Source organism: Macaca nemestrina, chromosome X, assembly GCF_043159975.1.
Source record: "Macaca nemestrina isolate mMacNem1 chromosome X, mMacNem.hap1, whole genome shotgun sequence".
Classification (NCBI taxonomy): domain Eukaryota; kingdom Metazoa; phylum Chordata; class Mammalia; order Primates; family Cercopithecidae; genus Macaca; species Macaca nemestrina.
Window position 1 is genome coordinate 153,902,530 of NC_092145.1, and position 18,173 is coordinate 153,920,702.

The 18,173-nt window shown below is 39.7% G+C and overlaps 1 protein-coding gene across 1 annotated transcript in view; it reads left to right on the forward strand.

Annotated features, from left to right (window-relative positions):
• PUD (pseudouridine 5'-phosphatase) overlaps nt 1-18,173 on the forward strand; it is a 208,611-nt gene that overhangs the window by 108,031 nt on the left and 82,407 nt on the right. The window lies entirely within an intron of this gene.

The following is an 18,173-nucleotide window of genomic DNA, read 5'->3' on the forward strand; positions in this document are numbered from 1 at the left end:
AACGGAGCCTGCAGGGAGCCATGCAAAAGTATTTGTCTCTTTTGAAGTTTGGTGTGACATGAGGGATTCAAAGAGTTGACAGAGGAGGGGAAGCTTTTAAACTCCAGATGATGAAAGAGCTCAGAAAGGAATCTTAACTTTCTTCCAAAGGGGATGAGATGGACAGAGTTTAAATTTCTCTTTCAAAAAATGATGCCTTCGAGGGAATAATAAGAGGAGAGCAGGCTAAGAGGCCAGCCAGGTGGACAAACAGCATGTTTTTTTCACTTAAATTTGTGTAGTCCTGCAAGTCTAACACAGACAGATAATTCCAGAGCTCTTGGGTCACCGTTTCCTCTTATCTTCTCAGACCCCACTCAGCAGAAGAGATGTTTATGGCTCCGCCCAGGAAGCAACTGCAAGCTCCTATAACTTCAGCATCTGAAAAGTACTTCAGATCCAAACTCTCGCTTCCTGCCCTGAACGGAGCTCATCTCCACTCCCCTCTCACTCTGCATAAGATTCCAGGGTGACATTGTCAGATGTGTTCATTAATCTTCTTTTAAAAATGCAAATCCCCTCAGAATGTGACTCTGCTCATCGCCTGTTTAATCAGATCACTTCCTTCTCATTTGTAGCTGAGAAGTGATTTGAAGAGGGAAGCAGGGAAGAGGGCAAGGAAAGAAGGGGAGGATGAGAAGCAAAGCACTTTTGAAGAAGTAGCACAGCAGGAGAGGAAGTAGGTTTGAGTGGGTACTTGTTAGGACGCTGGAGAGGTTGAGTGTAACAGGCCAGAAAGAAAGAGGGAGCTAAGAGGAAGGGTGTCAAGAGATGGGGAGAGGGGGTCTTAGGAAGGGGATGACAGTAGACAGCATGTTGTCCCAAGCACTCATGTCTGTTATTTAGTTCTTGGGTGGAGGAGGTAAATGTGTATGTGGGAAGACAGGATTAGAAAACTACCATCTGAGTTGTCAGGGGCCTTCCTTGAATATCAGAGGAGCCCAGTACCATTCTTAAAAGTATAACAGTGCATGCATGCTACAAAATTCAAGCACTTATTTTCCTTGCACAATTCAGGGCCTGTTGTCTTCTTTGAAAACTCAGTGGCGCCCCCACTGTGGGCAGCACAAATGTAGCAAGATCAGTTTTGGAGAGGAGCATTCCCCGTACTCTCCAGGAAAGAGTGTCCAGTGTCTGGAGGCAAATCACTGCGACCTTTTTTTGTCCCCCTGACCTTTCCCGGGACACTCCCCAGGGCAGCTTTCCCATATGTGAAGAGCCCTGCAGTAGCAGGCACTTGGCTGGCTCTTTTCTGTGGTGGGCACAGATTGTATGGGAGTATCCTGTCCTGAACCAGCTCCTAGAGCAGACCTCCAGCTCTGGGGAGGCACAGGTGCCCAGATATGAGGGTCTGCATATGAGGGTGATGTTGTGTGGGTCCAGCTTTCCAAGGGAAGCAGAATTGAGGCCCAAGTTCATAAAGAATCCCACCCCCACACCAATGCCCAGGGTGGGGATGCAGGCCAAGGGGCTGACCACAGGTGCTGGGAGAGTTCCTCCATGCCGAATTTTCAGCCTTTGTTTGGATAGAGGGTTATATGAAAATGGCAGATGTCTGTGTGATGGTCCCTTACCTGTGAAGGTCAGAGGTGGTGAACTCACAGAAAGAAACTCAAAATTCTGTGTTTTAGAATTGGAATGGTTAGTATTCCTCCTCCTAACCCAACCATGTTATGGCCTGGAGGACATTTTTAAACATTATTCTGTGCCATTTTCTGCACTGATTGGAGTCTGCATTTCTCCCGAAGACTGTCAATATTATGCCCCCAAATTAGACACTTACTCATAGCAGCACCCATAAAGATAAAGTTTTGAACTCAACACTGGATAGTCATTTCCAAATCAACATTGTTATACATTATTTTAAGAAAGTCTTTGCACTCACATTATTAGGCTTCTCAGGCAGCCATAACAAAGTCCCACATATGGGAATGCTTAAAGAACAGAAATTGTTCTTACAGTTCGAGAAGCTAGAGGTCTGCGATCCAGGTGTCAGCAGGGATGGTGCCTCCTGAGGCCTCTCTCCTGGGCTTGTAGATGGTGTCTTCTCCCTGCGTCCTCACAGGGTCGTCTCTGTGTATGTGTCTGTGTCCTCCTCCTATTGGATTAGGACCCACCCATGTGACCTCATTTTACTTTAATTTCCTACTGAATGACCCATCTCCAAATACAATCACATTCCAGGTACTGGGTGGTAGAATTTCAACGTAAGAGTTTTGGGGTAGGGCCGGCACAATTCAGTCTGTAACATTTCTGTTATATAATGCACTTGTAAGTATCAGATTAATTTTCAAATAAACCTTGTTGATGGTTGCTTCAAATCTGCCTGTCTTTTAAAAATATCTGTTGTGAGATATTCAAAGGGAAACATTCCTTCATTAGAAATGAAGGGACACACCTGTAATTCCAGCACTTTGAGAGGCCAGGGCAGAAGATCGCTGAGCTGAAAAGTTTAAGGCCAGCCTGGGCAACATAGGGATACCCGATCAATACAAAAAAAACTAAAAAATTAGCGGATCATGGTGGCGAACACCTGTAGTCCCAGCTACTCAGGAGGCTGATGCAGGAGCATCACTTTAGCCCAGGAGTTCAAGGCTGCAGTGAGCTATGATTGTGCCACTATACTCCAGCCTGGGCAACAGAGCAATACTCCATCTACAAATACATACATACGTACATACATACAGAAATAGACGCCATATCTAAATAAATAAATGCATACATAAGTGACTGAAATGAAGGAACAATCCGAGGAAAGAACAACATTCATCCCAATGGGATCTTGAGCTCTGAGTAAACCTAAGATTTTTCCCACCCTTTAAATGTATGAGTTTTTTTCTATAATTTCCTTTTTGTTGTTTTAATGTAAGTATATAGTAACATGAAGTGACTAAGTAATATGTATTCATTTCTTCCCAATCACAATGGTATGAGTTTTGAGAATAATACTGGTCTATCAATTTTTAACTTTTTTCCCTACCCATTGCACTATACTACTGGGAAGAATCCCCGTTCTTTTTAAACCTTTTAGTTTGTTTACATCAGTCAAATGCTACAAGCAAGAGGTATCAAAACTAGTGTCTTTCTGTAATCTCTCAGAAATATACACAATTCACCTAATTTTAATTATTTTAAAAGATTATATTAAGCATCATGAAAATGAAAAGAGCCCCGTATGTGTTCACTGTTGGGGGCTCTAAGGGTGATTTATACAACAAATTGGAATCCTCTTTTGTGTATTGCCAACCTAAGTCACATAGCCCAGATGGATGCTCCCTAATATTTCATGTAAATATCTGCTCTGCTCACCTGGGCCAAATGTCTGCTGCACTCATCTGGGCCAACATTTTGGGAACTCACAAGAGAAAGCTTTCTGCACAACAGCATGTCGAGCTCCCACATGTCGAGTGGGAAAAATGTACTCTATAGCACAGATAAAATGGGAGGGAAAGGATAAAATGGAAATTAAGGTAAAAAGATATATATATCTGCATTCTCTGGTGCATTTCAATCAAATGGCTTAGAATTGAATGTGGCTGTCTATATAAGCAATCTAATCGTTTTGGATTAAAGAAAAAATATGATGGCTATATACATCCCTCTAATAGAATTACAGTTCCTCATCAGATTTGTTCCTGTAGCTTCTCATCCTCATTAATAGCATTTTTGCATAGTCTGTCCTTATATAACATTAAAAGTGCCATCATTATGTTGGTAGAATTTTCTGTGCCTTATACCTGTGACTTTTGGATTTGAGTAGATTAGACATTCTCTTCAGTCCTCCCCTCACCCCATGAGATTCATTGGAAAGAAAAAAAGGGAATGAATTTGAAAGAAGGAATTTATCTTTTCATTTCAAATGGTAGTATAAATGTATTTTTGTCTCATTTTCTCTATGAAACCAGTCCAGAGCAACCAAGAGAATAAGAAACAAACAAATGTTATCTTTGGTGAAACTACAGATCCCCTATAACCCTGGATCACAGTAGATGCAGGAAGATAGCCAAGTGTATAAGAAGTGGATGGAGGTATTTGGGAACTCCAAGGGGTGTCTTTCTATGTGTGACTCAGGCAGAGTGGACCCAGCTCATAGTTATCCAAAGTGAATGGGTGGCACACATTGAAAGGAAATGTGTTTATCCCATGCGTAGAAAGTTAAGATCAAGGTTCATGGCCTGGTTTTGGAAGCCTACATCATGTTTCAGTCATGGTGTAGGACAGAAGGAAGAGTCCATAAGATAAAAGCTACCTGGCCATCATTGCCCGAAGCTGCCTGGTGAAGATAAGTCAAGGTAAAATAATCACATTAAAATGTTCTGTAAAATGCACAGCCTCCTTGTGAGCCTGGAAGATGTCCTGCTATGCTGGACCAGATAACCCACAGGCCAAGTCGAGCTGAGAAAAATCCTAGAGATAACAGCCTGAAACCGAATCTTCCCATTTGTTTAGCACATTCTTCTTCCCCTTTCCCCAGAACTTTGCCCAAAATCCTAGTCCAAAAAGATGAGGAACAATGCTACTTAAAAAGGGTGGAGCCAGCTGGGGGCCTTTAAAATGATGCTGAAATGAAAAAAGAAGAATAGAACATGATTTATGAAGATGAGAACCGGAAAGATTATATACCACAACGCAGCCAAAAACCTTGAACAAAGTTATCTCTAAGGAATCAATTAAAGACAATACTGTTTCTCTGAAATGAGAATTTAAAGAAGCAATATAAGGTTTTAAGGAAGAACTGATAATACATTAGGTTAGACGGGAATGAAAAGTGAGTGGGTAAAGCCTCAGAAATAAATTAGTAATACATGAGAATGAAAAGGGAGTAGGCAGAGTCTTGGAAACAAATTAGAAATAAATGAGAATAAAAACGGAGTAGGCAGAGCCTCAGAGTTTCGGAGAGAGAGACACAAAAAGAGACCAAAATCAAAGGTCATGATAGAAGCAGCGAAAAGGAGATGAGACACCACCGAAGAAATTTGAAGGATGGTTTTGAGAAGAAAAAATGAGCATGTGAGATTGAAAAGAACAAAAAGTAAAAGATGGAAGACAGAGATAGAGAAAAAGAGGGGGATGGGAGGGTGGTAGGGAAGGGATCAAATATCTATAACACTAAATGCCTTGCATGGGTTAAAAAATGAATAGAACATGAAAACAAATTTTCAAAGATATAATTCAAGGTGAAGTTCCTGAAATATGAGGAAATTTGAATCTGCAGACAGAAATAGCCCAAGAATTCCAAGGCTGTGTTTATATTGAATAACAAATATCCCAATAATTTACTGGTATTTGAAGTTATGGAAAGAATTCTGTGGATATTCAGAAAAAAAAAAAAAAAAAAAAAAAAAAAAAAACCTAGGAGGCCAAGATTTCTTTATGTGACACATGAAATGCTAGAAGACAGTGGGGCAAGATATAAAAAGTCCTTGTCCCCTTTTTGTTGCTGTAAAGAATACCTGAGGCTGGATAATTTATAAAGGAAAGGGGATGATTTGGCTTATGATTCTCTTAGCTGGAAAGTTCAAAATCGGGCATCTGCATCTGATGATGGCCACAGCCTGCTCCCACTCGTGGGAGAAGGGGAGGGGAAGCCAGCATGTGCAGAGATTACATGATGAGCGAGAAAGCAAGAGAGAAACCAGGGAGGTGGCCCACTCTTTTAACAACCAGGTCTTGCAGGAACTAATAGAGGAAGATTCATTCACCCTCAGGAGAGGACATTAATCTATTCAAGGGGAGGGATCTGTCCCCATGACCCAAACACCTTCTATTAGGCCCAGCCTCCAATGTTGGGGACCAAATTTCAACATGAGCTTTGGAAGGGTCAAATATCCAAACCTTAACAGTCCTCAGGGAAAGAAAACGTGCCCCAAGAATGCAACCAAACTTCCATAAACTTCAAAGGCTACAAATAGCTATGTACAAACATACAACTCAGGAAATATATATTCATGAAGAAAACAAATGAGTAAAGGTTGGATCCTCAGCAACTGAGAGGAGCTGTGTCTAAAAGATTTCTTGTAATCTTTAAGAATGCATTACGGTTAAATCTGTGGAAATTATGGTCACAGAGAAGAAAATAAATACCATCAACTGTGACAATGTAGAGATAATGTAACCAATTAAAAATAAAATAGCAAGTGCAGTTGAAACTGAAATTGACATCAAGGGGACACTGATTTTCTCATTTTTAGTTCCAATATTCCAATATACATTGTTTTAAAACTCATATCAGGCAAAACTGCATGTACAGCATGTGTATTCATTTCAGAAAAATAATTGCATAAGTGGTTAATGACACCAGGAAACCTAATTTTTGCAGACTATATAACCTCAAAATAAGAATATTATAGCATTATACTCATTTTAAGAATATTTAGTAGTATGCTCATATATATCTTATAAAAAGTTATAGTCTGTTTTGTTCTAATACAATAAAAAGCATTGATATTAATTAAGCAACTTCTCTATGGAAGGTAAGTAGTTTTCAACTGTGAGTATATATTGTCTTAAGGAGGTTGATATCCCTTAATCCAAACTTTCAAAATAGTGTTCAAGGAACAGGAATGTTATGATTCTTAAATTGAAAATACTTTGCCCATACACATAATCTAGTTGAATTCATAAAGAGATTGTGGTATTTTGATACCTAATAATTTCTTTATGAAAAAAGAGTTTATTCCCTAATAAAATTAAAAATAACTCTCTATGACGATAGAAAACTAAACCTGCTGATTTTAAAAATGAAAAACTCAGTTGGATGTTGCAGGTTTTCATGAGCAGCAGAGTGTCAGACCATTGGACATGAGCTGTTTCATTTTGCATTTCATAGCCCTGTGTCCAGAAACTTGATTTTGAAGATTAGACAAAGTGGGGAGTGGAGAGTGGTATAGGCCAGTCCCGTAAATTTTGCAGTTCTGCATAGATAGATAATTAGATAGATACACAATAGATAGATCATAGATGGATAATTATGATGATGATGAAGATAGATAGATGCATATATACATAAATGGATGGATGGACAGATTTGTTTTTTGTAAAAATTAAAATTATAAGAAACACCCACAAGACTCTACAATAATAATTAGAAGTAAATCTCTAAGAGATCTATGTCTTGACATTCTGGGCCAGAAATGACGTTTTTCTTCTCTTTTAAATACCTTTCCTAGAAACAGTTGCATGATGAATACCTCTTGAGGATACTGTTGAAAAAAGTCTCCACATAGAAGTTTGAACTTTTCATGTAAAAAATGTGCATGCATGAATCCAGAAAGCACATTTGTGTTACTCAGCATCACCACTTATATCAGTTGGGATGGTTCAACTTCAAGTTACATAATACCTGAGTCAGATTGGCTGAATCAATACGGACATGGCTTTCTCAAGTTACGGAACAGTCCAAGGTAGGGCTGGTGCCCTACTTTGTCTTGTCCCATCCATACTCTTTATTCCAAATCTCTCTCTTCCACCCTACCCTGCCCCATAGCCAGCAAACTGTAGTATGTCCTCAAATGTTTCTTAAAATATCCATCTCAACTTCTTGCCTTAATTAAAACTAGGTTGTCCTCTGAAGACCCTGACTCTGTTCCTATCTGTCATTGCTTAGGGATTGGGTGGGTCACAGACATGACTGCTGCTTCAGGACCATCTCCCTTCCTTTCACCTTGAAAAGTCCTGTCTCTTGACAACTCATGCTATTCTGCTCTATTGGCATTTACCCCTCTCTCTTTGCTGTCCTCTATCAATCTGCTGGTCACACCCCAATATGTATTGACAATTGAAGCTCTGGGGTTTGCATGATACTTTCCACCTCACTCTTAGCAGTACATTGGCTCAGTTCAGCATCCATGTTGATGCCCTCCCTCCACTCCAATTGTTCTTCCCTGAACTTTGTCATCACCACCTTTGGCACCCCCTTTAAAATCCCAATGTACCAATTCTCTCCAACCCCTATACCATGAGCTCCAGGGAACCAGGGACTGTATGTTCCTTACATTCACCCACTCCACACCCCACACTCAGCCCCTGCCACATAGGACATGCTCAACAGATATTTGTTGAACAAATTAATGCCAAAATCCATTTTCCTGTCTTATACAAATTCATTATTAAATGAAAACTTTAGACTTATTCTCAAGTTTCAGACAGAAAGTCTCTTTTTGGAGGTTGAGAAGATATTTATTTTTAATTAAGGCATAATTTACATTTAATAAAAATGTGTAACTGTATTACTCAAGGTTCTCTAGAGGGACAGAAGTAATAGGATAGATGTATATACAAAGGGGAGTTTATTAAGGAGCATTGACTCACATGATCACAAGATGAGGTCCCACAATAGACCGTCTGCAAGCAGAGGATCAAGGAAGTCAGTACAAGTCCCAAAGCCTCAAAAGTAGGGAAGCCGACAGTGCAGCCTTCAGTCTGTGTTCAAAGGTCCGAGTCCCAAAGTTGAAGAACTTGGAGTCTGATGTTCGAGGGCAGGAAGCATTCAGCTGGGAGAAAGATGTAGGCTGGAAGACTAAGCCAGTCTAGTGCTTTCATGTTCCTCTGCCTGCTCTTATCCTACCACGCTGGCAGCTGATTAGAGGGTGCACACCCAAATTGAGGATGGGTCTGCCTCTTCCAGTCCACTGACTCAAATATTAATGTCCTTTGGCAGTACCCTCATAGACACACCCAAGAACGATACTTCTATCCTTTCAATCCAATCAAGTTGACACTCAATATTAACTATCACAATAACTTTTTGAGTTGTAGGATCTTTTTATATATTCTGATGAGTTTACACAAATATATTCACCTGTGAAAACATCATCCTAATGAAGATATAGAATATTTCCATCACTCCTGAAAATTTCCTCATATCACCAACCCCCAAAACTTCAGGCAACTGCTGTTCTTATTACCATGGCTTTCATATTGCCTCTTCTAGAACTTTATATAAATAGAATCATGTGACATATTCTATTTTGTATCTGGCCTATTTAACAACATACTATTTCTGAGATTTATATGTGTTTCTGTTGCATGTAACAATAGTTATTCTTTTTTTTATCTGTTAGTAGTATGTCATTGTATGAATATGTAACAGTATGTTTATCCATTCATCTTTTGATAAGCATGTGGGTTCCCCTCCATTTGAAGTTATCATGAATAATGGTACAATGAATATCTGTGTACAGGTCTTTGTGTGGATGAATATATGCCTTCATATCTCTTTGGTATATATCTATAAGTGGAATTGTTGAGCCATAGGGTAGTTATTAAAAGTGGTTGCACCATTTTATATTCTCACCTCAATACATGAGCATTCCAATTGCTCCACATCCTCATCAAAACTTAGTATTGTCAGTGGTTTTGACTCTAGCCATTCTAATGGGTATGAGATGAGTATCTCATGGTTTTACTTTTTATTTCCTTGATAACGAATAACATTGAGCATCTTTTCATGTGATTGCTAGCTATTTGCATTTTCTTTTTTGGGAACTTTTTGTCCAAATAATTTGCTCATTTTCTATTTTTTTTTTATTTTTTGCATGTATTTTTGTTTAATTTTGTCTTTTTTATGTTGAGTTTTAGAATTCCTTTACGTATTCTGAACACAAATACTTGGTCTCAAAGTCAGTGAATTGCCTTTTCATCTATCTTGAAGAGCAGATGTATTTTTGATGAAGGACAATTTATGATTTTTTAATGCTTAGTGCCAGGTATTTGTATAAGGAGTCTTTGTCTACCTTTGTTTTATTGTAAAAGCTTCGCAATTTTAGGTTTTACGTTCAGGTCAAATCTCAGTTAATCTTAATTTAATGCTTGTGCAGAGTATGGGGTAAGGGATCAAAGTTCATTTTTATCCATATAGGTATCCAGTTTTTCCAATTCCATGTGTTGAAAAAGACTATTCTTTTCCCATTGACTTGCATTGGCAGCTTTGTTTAAAATCAATGGACTGCGTAAGTGGCAGGCAGGTTTGTTGTTTGTTGTTTTTTGTTTTTTAAATATAATTGAACCTTTGAAAAGGCCAATCTTTGTTAAAAGTTAAACAAAAGTTAAAAGTGATGATGGCAAAGGCCTTACTGGCTGTCCTTGTGGCTTTAAAGCAGATGATGGAGCAATGGAGCGAGTTTAGCATGGAAGGGTGGAGCAAGCTTTAGGGACACTCAACATTATGTCTCAGGGGAAAGCTGAGACTTTCTTTATACCCAGAGATATATGTCAGCCAATTCTGTTCAGGTTGCATTGCCTCTGGTGCCAGTGTCTGGGCATTACCTATTACATCTGTCAGAGACATTTGAACCAGAGCAACTCCATCTTGAATAAAGGCTGGATAAAATGAGGCTGAGACCTACTGGGCTGCATTCCTAGATGCTTAAGGCATTCTAAGTCACAGGATGAGATGGGAGGTTGGCACAAGATACAGGTCATAAAGACCTTGCTGATAAAACAGGTTGCACAGAAGCCAGTGAAACCCCACCAAAATCAAGATGACAATGAGAGTGACCTCTGGTCATCCTCACTGTTACATTCCCACCAGCGCCATGGCAGTTTACAAATGCGTTGGCAACGTCAGGAAGTTACCCTGTATGGACTAAAACGGGGAGGTATGAATAATCCACCCCTTGTTTAGCATATCATCAATAAATAACCATAAAAATGGGCAACCAGCAGCGCTTGGGGCTATGGAGTAGCCATTCTTTTATTCCTCTACTTTTTTAATAAACTTGCTTTCACTTTATGTTCTCGACCTGAATTCTTTCTTTGTGAGATCCAAGAACCCTCTCTTAGGGTCTGGATCCGGACCCCTTTTCTATAACACATCTGCCCTAATTATTTTATTTTTGGCAAAATAATGGTAGATCCAGTAACATCTGAGAGGCCAATGTTCCATGGTCTCTTGCATATGAGGAAGGGCAGTTTACAGAGGGATAAAATGAGTCACCCAGTGTCACCTTGTCAGTGTGTGCCAGAGCTAGAACTGTGCCCAAGCTAGAGAGCGGCCTCCCCTCTCTTCAAGCATGTTCCAGAATGTGTGTTTTGCATACTGTTCATCCCATAAGATGGCCTGAGCAGGCGCTGTGCAGGTCTGGGATGCAGGGTGCTATGCCATTCTCCTGGAAATACTCTAAGCTTTTCAGCATGGTGAAGGATTTGAGAAGCGTCCAACACAGAACACTGTTTGATTTTGTTTAACTCAGCCTCCCCAATCTCATTTCATCACGGAAGCCTTTTATCAAGGAGCTTGTATTAACTTGCTTCAATATATTCCCCAAGAGATGTGGATCTAGCACACGATGGGGCAGGTCATGTTAGTTTTCTCTTGTCGTTATTCTTGTCATCTGGATGGCAAACATTTACATGGGCTATCAATACTGGGTTATGTTGGCCGCCATGAATCTAAAACCCCTGGTAGGTCTTGGTATTTCCTAAAGATGATTTACTTAGATTCCTATAGCAGAGTAAAATGAGAAGGAAAGATAGAAATAGCCAGTGTTTTGGTGAGGACTGACATAATGATTTTTATAAAACACACCTGATTCTGCATTCTGACTCCTCCAGCCTCGTCAGCATGGGGATGGAGAATTGGGGTGAGGCAAGACACACACATGCATATGCGCACACACACGAACACACACACACACACATACACACAGAAATAGTCCTCTGAGGATTCATTTAAGATTGGCTTAGAAGAGCTTTAGAAAAAAAAAATGTGAACCTTTCTGAAACTCTCAATGCCTCAAAATTAATCTTTGTTGAAATAACATGTTCAAGACCATTTTTAGGAGCCTGCTCCCAATCTCCATCATCCCTCCAGCCAACGAGTGTTGCGTAAAGTGAATGAGATCAAATTGCCAATTAAGAATCTAAATGAAGGCTATTGATTTACTCCATGGCAATGAACAGGTTATCCCCAGAAGGTAGCCTGTGAAATGCTTCATTGAATTCCACAAATAAATATGGGAATTTCTCCCCACCACTGTAATCCCTCAAGTGCCAGTGTCTGCAGGGATATTTTCTTTTACAGCATACTAAATGAAAATCTATCAGGAGATTGAAATTGGCACTGATAAGTGAGCATTTCTTACCCCTATCACCTTGGGCTTGGGGAATGCCCTTGATACGTTGGATTCCTCCCCCTACATGGGGTTTGCCTGGGAAGTCTCTATTACTTAAATTGTATCTTTTCCATATGTCATTATTTGAGTGGCCACTTTCCTCAAAATAAAGACTGAGAACCACCATTAGAAGTATGCTGTTATGGCCGGGCGCGGTGGCTCACGCCTGTAATCCCAGCACTTTGGGAGGCCGAGGCGGGCGGATCACAAGGTCAGGAGATCGAGACCACGGTGAAACCCCGTCTCTACTAAAAATACAAAAAATTAGCCGGGCACGGTTGTGGGCGCCTGTAGTCCCAGCTACTCGGGAGGCTGAGGCAGGAGAATGGCGTGAACCCGGGAGGCGGAGCTTGCAGTGAGCCGAGATCGCGCCATTGCACTCCAGCCTGGGCGACAGAGCGAGACTCCGTCTCAAAAAAAAAAAAAAAAAAAAAAAAAAAGAAGTATGCTGTTATGAGCTGAGTCGAGGCCCCCTCACACAATCCATGCATTGAAGTCCTAGCCCCCAGGACCTCAGAATGTGACTGTATTTGTAGGTAGGGCCTTTAAAGAAATGATTAAGGCAAAGGAGTCCAATCTTTTGGCTTCCCTGGGCCACACTGGAAAAAGAAGAATTGCTGTGGGCCAAACATAAAATACACTAACGATAGCTGATGAGCAAACAAACAGGTCCGTGTATAAATCTCATTATGATTTAAGAAAGTACGAATTTGTGTTGGGCAACATTCAAAGCTGTCCTGGGCTGCATGTGGCCATAGGGCTGCAGAATAGACAAGATTGGATTAAGGTAAAACAAGGTCACTAGAGTGGGCCCTAATCCAGCAGGACTGGTATCCTTATAAGAAGAGGAGATGAGGACATAGACCTACACAGAGAGGACACAGGGAGAAGACAGCATCTCCAAGCCCAGGAGAGAGGCCTCAGGAGGAACCAGCCCCGCTCACAGCTTGTCTCAGACTTCCAGCCTCCAGGACTGCGAGAGAATCAGTGTCTGTGGTAAGCGGCCCTGTGTGTGGTGCTTTCTTATGTCAGTCCGGGCAAACCTGTACAGATAGATGCTTATGAAATCTTCCCAGTCACGTGGTTTGTACATTTCAAGCAGCCCTTTTTACCCATTTCATTTGGTGGCTGGCCGAGCGGAATACCTTTTAATTCCCATAACTCTAGAACTGAGTTCCATCAATGCCTCTGTTGCTGCCTCACTCCAGTCAAGCTTATTTCTCTGGTACCACTTCCCTTGTCTTCCACGCCTGACCCAGTTTTTTCCCCAGAACATCTTTACACAGACCAGCTGCTCCCACATTCCCACTGCTGACTTCACTCTCTTACTCCCTGGATGAGTCGGGGCCTCTCATGCCAGCTTTAGTGATCATGTGACTTGGCCTGTGTGATCTTGTCACTGGGCAGAGTAACTTGGCTAGGATGCAAAACACCCAGATTTTTTTGGGTACAATTATGTACAGTACCTTGCCAATAATTTGAATTTTCTTGTCTCTATTGCAATATCTGTACTCAGTAATACATGTTTATGAGTTTCACCCTGGATAAAAAACGAGCCATTATCTTCCTCCTTACAATATGTAGACTATATTATGTATAGACTATATATAGTAGTATAGAAGGCTGTATTATCATTTGCTATATAGTCTAGACTATATATCTATTATATATATATCTATATATTTTTATTGAATGATAATATAGTCTATCTGTACTAGACTATATATCAAACAATAATAAAGTCTATCTGTACGAGTTTGCTAGGGCAATATATAGACTATATCATTCTATATATAAACTATATGTAGAGTAATATAGTCTATATAGAGACTATATGTAGACAGTATATAAACTTTATATAAAAATATATAAACTATATATAGAATAATATAGCCTACATATAGTCTATATATACAAAATATATTCTGTATATATTACATTCTGTAATATATATAAAATATATATTATATTCTGTATGTATAGTCTATATATAGAATATCTTATATTCTGTATGTATAGTCTATATATAGAATACATTATATTCTGTATATATAGTCTATATATAGACTATAATATAGTCTATATAATATAGTCTATAATATAGTCTATATAATATAGTCTATATTATAGTCTATATAATATAGTCTATATTATAGTCTATATAATATAGTCTATATTATAGTCTACATAATATAGTCTATATTATAGTCTACATAATATAGTCTATATTATAGTCTATATAATATAGTCTATATTATAGTCTATATATAGACTAATGTAGTCTATAGTCTATATATAGAATAATATATTCTATATATTCTAAATATATAGGATATATTCTGTATATATTATATATTTATATATTTTTTCCTTTACATATATTCTCTCTATATTCTCATATATATATGTGTGTGTGTGTGTGTGTGTATATATATGTCTTCCTGCTTTGCAAATGAAGTGTGAAAAAGTTCTCTTAGGATAAGCTCAGAAAAATCGGAGAAATATTAGAAGACACCTGCGTACATGGTTGGTTCTGCAGCAAAGGTTTACTTCTTCGGTTGTTAGCAGGCAGCACTTGAGCCAACTTCTGCAGGTGGTAGTATTCAGTGTTGGCTCGTCGCCACAGTTTTATCCCGGTGCAGCAGGCTCAGCTGGGAGACCTGCTGGTAACCGGGCATAGGGGATCAGGGCTGCGATGGGAGAATGAGCTGAATCTGCCGGGAATGGTTCTGGCTTGAGACACTGTGCAAGCTAAACACGGCGTGTCACACGCGTGCATGGTTTGGGTATCATGGATGCCTGAGGGAATTCAATGAGAGGTTTCCAGGAAACCAGTAAAAATATGAAGTCAAACTCCAGCTGGTGAGCATTGGCAGGATAATTAAGTTTCCTGAGGAAAGATTTCTTCCTAAGGGAAAATTTAGGTATCAAAATCCCAGTCATTGTAGACAGCACCATGGGACAGAGTCCAATCCTAAAGGAGAGAGAATCCCAGGTTTCCCTGTCAGACACACCAGGGTTCCCCAGCCTCGGTGCTACTGACATTTAGGAAGATCATTCTTTGCTGTGGGACATTGTCTGTGTACCATCAGCGCTACTGACATTTAACAAGATCATTGTTTGCTGTGGGAGGGGGTTTATGCAATGTGGGATGTGCAGTATTGTCCCTGGCCTCTTCCCACTAGATGCCAGTTGCACCCACTCCCAATGGTGGAAACTAACCATGTCTCTAGATATTACCAAATGTTCACAGGTGGTAGGCGGGTGGGCATCACCCTGGGTGGAGACCCATGGAACGAGACCAACAGCATGGGGGCCACACAGAATCTCAGCACCATGGACAAGATCAAGAAAGGCGTGCTGGGTGGATGTTGGGTGCCACTTCCCAAACTACAAAGGTGATGCTGGATATCTGGCACACTGTCAGAAGGATCTGAGGGCACGATTCTGCAGGGAAGAATTGAACAATCCATCGGTGACATCTGAACATAGCAGAGGAGCAGGGATAGTGGCGTTTCTGCCATGTCTTTGTCACTGCAGGCCCAAGAGACAGCAGGGAAGGGAACAGTGTGACTTCATGGGCCTCTGATAATGGGTCTGCTTTGCAACAGGAATCAGCACCATTCCCTGTAGGCAAAGAGCACTGAGTCTGCAGCTTTTCTTCCCATCACTACTGTGCCATGATTTTTGCAAAGATAGTGAAGCCTTGGGCAGGCTGCTGGGGCCCTTGGAAGGTCGAGTTAAAGAGAAACAATACACATTTATAGTTCTGAGAGGTTATGCAATATACCTCTCAATATATAAGAACACCTTCCCCAGTTTTATATAAGAATAAGCAGTCTCTGTTCTCTAAAAGCCAGAAGGCTTATGGGGGAGACCAACACACTAATTTAGGGCTTCAGTAGAGATTTCTGTAAAGTGAGGTGTGCCTACCTTCCCTTTCATGTTTCCCTAAGTGATATGTCCCCTTCCCTGCAGATTGATATCTGATGATGCAAAATGATTAAACAAAAGCCTCTCTTTGCTGATATGAGAAATCTGAAGTTTTTACAGTGAAAAGTGCTAAATACGTGTTCAAATTTGACATAGTATATTTATCTCTTTACACCTAACGGTCTTTCTATGATGAATTGACTTAAGTGCTATGTACTGGAGAATTAGCACAAATTACCTTTTTAAATAAGGGGAAGGCTGAAGTGACAAGCTTGTCTCCCCTGGGGTTAACAAATATAGTTCTGTCTTAGAATACGGCACTTTAAAGTTGGAGAAGTTCTGAGAGCTTGAGGGTCATTCAAACTGCAAGGTACCCTGTTCAAGTAATTCATGTTCAGAAAAGTCAAGCATAGATATATGCAGTGATGTGTGCGAGGATTCACAGCTGGGAGTTTTTACTACATCCCCACAATGATAACCCTTTGCTGCCTTCCTTGATCACTTTTTCTACATCTGAATTTCATTCAGTATCGTGGCAGGACCTTGGAGTATCTTTGTAATCACTGAAGGGTGCACCAAGTATGTAGAGAGAAGCCATGCTTAGAAAAGACTTTAAGACAGAAGTGGAATTTCGGGAAATGGAAGTTCCAGTGAATGGCATTAATCTATATAGCAGACAGAGAAGAGTAACTTCTATCAAGGTGAACAGACCAGTAAGCAAATCCTGAATATGACCGAAAGAAGAAGACGTGCTCTGACAGGCTGGCCACAGCTCTCAGTTTTTAAAAAAGCAGGAAGAACACCTACAACAGTTCTCTGAGTAGTGGGGAACACTGTCTTCCTCCTTCCAGAAGACTGAAGAAATCCTCCTAGGTAATTACACCCGAGAACACAAACTGGAATCACACTGTTTTGTAAGGGAGCCCTTCATGCCTGGGCAGATTCACTCCTCTTCAGTTCCATCACCTCTGAGGCGTTGCTCAGATTCAGGTGCTACTCTGCTAGTAAAAGAATACATTGCAACTACGTGGGTCCTGGCAGAATGTGATGCTGTGATCTATTTAATCATGCACACACACTCAGCCAAAGAAGGCTAGGTTATGTCACAGAAGTAAGAAGTAATTTGAAACATAATATTGTTTCAAAACATTTGAACACCAATCAGTGTTACTCACAATATTGTCAAACTAAAAAAAGAAGAAAAAACAAAAACAAAAAAAACAATGTGATCATCTCAGTAGATGTAGAAAAAGAATTTTTAAAAAACCCGAACTCCAGCCCTGATTAAAACCCTACAGCAGACTAAGAATAGAAAGGAACTCCTTCAACCAACCTGATAAAGGGCATCTACTAAAAATCTAAAATTCTTGTTAATGGAAAAAACTTAAAACTTTTCTTTAAGTTTAGGAACAAAATGGAAATCCCCACTCTCCCCATTGTACTCAATATTTTACAAGAGATCGGAACCAGTGCAGTAAGAAAATAAAAATAAATAGAAGACACTCAGATTAGAAAGGAGATGGTAAAGCCATCTTTATGCATAGACAACATAATCAAAAATCCAATTGAATATACAAAAAAGCTCCTAGAACTATTATTAATTGAGTTTAGCAAAGTGACAGGACACACGCTCAATATACAAAAATCATGTACTATTTTTATATACTAGCAATGAAGAATCAAAAATGTAAAGTAATCAATACTATTTTCAATAGCATCAGAAATATGAAATATTCCGGAATAAATTTGAGAAGATATGTATAAGACCTGTACTCTGAGAACTACAAAAAATTCTTGAGAGAAATAAAAGGAGACATAAATAAATGAGGAGATATACATTGGTCATACGTTGGAAGACTTAGTAATGTTAAGATGTTTAACTCTGAAAAATGGAACAAAGTTGAAAAACTAATGCTATTTGATTTCAAGCTGTGTTAGAAAGCTGTAGTAATCAAGAGAGTGCGGTGTTGGCATAAAGATAGACAAGTAGATCAATGGAACAGCATAGATTCACATATATATGCACAACTGATTTTGGCAAAGGTACAAAGCAATTCAGTGAAAAAAGGATAGTCTTTTCAACAAATG